The sequence below is a fragment of the Tupaia chinensis genome, unplaced genomic scaffold (genome assembly GCF_000334495.1).
Source record: "Tupaia chinensis unplaced genomic scaffold, TupChi_1.0 Scaffold147351_1, whole genome shotgun sequence".
NCBI lineage: Eukaryota > Metazoa > Chordata > Mammalia > Scandentia > Tupaiidae > Tupaia > Tupaia belangeri.
The window spans coordinates 355381-356865 of record NW_006207202.1 but is presented as its reverse complement, the minus strand read 5'-3'; the positions used below and the strand labels follow the sequence as shown (position 1 = coordinate 356865).

The window sequence follows — 1485 nt, the reverse complement described above, 5'->3', positions numbered from 1 at the left end:
CCTCTAGAATGTAAAATAGAACATTTGAGAGATCTGCTGAACGCAAAGGATGATGACATGAAAGAACACGATCAAATTAGGGAGGATGTCCCCCCTGGAGGGTGATTTCTCGCTTTCTGTCCCTCTGTCTCTGTCTGTCTGGCGAGCACACGTGCCCTATAGCAAAAACCTCTCAAAAAAAAAAAAAATTAGGGAGGATGAAGCCTCTTGCTTTTGCTGTGCCTGGGGCTGTTACTGCCGCCAGACTTTCCCCTTGTGTGAGCCAATAATTCTTATTTTTGCAGATGCTGGTTTGCACTGGTTTCTTTCACTAATGATAATGGTTAATTCAACATTTAATGAGGTTTTGAATTTTAGGTGGCACGATTTCCTTGGTCTAATAAATCCACATCCTCGGGTCCCACCTTTACAAAACGACAACTACTGATGCCCGCTGAGAGGCAAGAGAGAATGGATTCACTTCCAGACCCTGCTCTTCAGCACAAGCTGCACAGGTTAAGACTACGCCCGCGTTAGTCGCCGTCCTTGCAGTTCTGGGCAAGTGCGGATCTAAGGCCGTCTGTGATTTATAGCGATCTACCCACACGGAAGGGACTAAGTGAAATGTAGGGCCCCGGAAACATGTTACTTTTGGGTAAACTCCTCTGAGTTGTTTAAGGAGCCCCCAAATCAGTTCCAAAATGACAGGCAGGGAGGCTGTTAGCCAAGGGACATAGGTCTTTGGCCGCTCCTGTCCAGGGTCCAAACATAGAAATAAGAGTGCGGTTGACCTGGGGATTCCACAGTCGGAGCTCAGCCCAGTTTAGGGCCTCTCCTAGGTGTTGGGATCCCACTCGTTTCCTCTGGGTCCTTTTTGGAGCAACCTACCCAAACAAGGGCGGTATCATTTAGAACTAGCAGCCCCGCCCTACAGAAGCGCCAAATTCGCGCAGGCGTACTCGCCGGGCGCGGCCTGGTCTCCGCCCAGTGGGCGGGGCCACGGCTCTGGGCGGGGCCAGAGGTCCCCGGGGGCGGGGTTGGGGCGTCCGAGCGCGCGGGAGGGATCTCGAGGGCCCTCTCGTGGGTGTGGTGACAAGTGGCCACGGGTGTGTGCGTGTGGGCCGGTGTCGTGGTAACTCAGAGGCTCTAGAAGCAGGGCAACCAGCGTGGTCGCGGGACGAAGAGCGTGAGCCCACTCCAGTGCCCGGACGTTGGGGGGAGTGTCACATCCGGCGGGAGGGGGCGGGCTTCGCGGATCCCGGAAGTGTGGGCGCGGCTGCGGTTTAACCAGCTGTAGAGGTGGCGGTGGCTGCGGCCCGGGCAGGTGAGCGGGGCTTGGAGAGGGTCCCGGCTCTGCGAGCGGGGCTGGGAGAGGGTCCCGGCTCTGCGGTAGGCAGGCGGGGCCGAAGACCAGGGGTGGGGGTGACGCCGACCATGGCTCCTGGCGCGACCCCGCCTGCCCGCCTCGCCCTGGCAGAGGCCGGTGATTGGGCGCGAGGGGCGCGC

At 58.0% G+C, this 1485-nt stretch overlaps 1 protein-coding gene across 2 annotated transcripts in view; it reads left to right on the top strand.

Annotated features, from left to right (window-relative positions):
• The first annotated feature begins 1001 nt into the window (after positions 1-1001).
• Positions 1002-1485, top strand: part of VPS37C (VPS37C subunit of ESCRT-I) — a 36294-nt gene continuing 35810 nt past the window's right edge. For both annotated transcript variants that reach the window (XM_014584624.2, XM_027768729.1), the window contains exon 1: positions 1002-1303. The gene's annotated coding sequence lies outside the window, so the exon portion shown is untranslated. The remainder of the gene's footprint in view (positions 1304-1485) is intronic.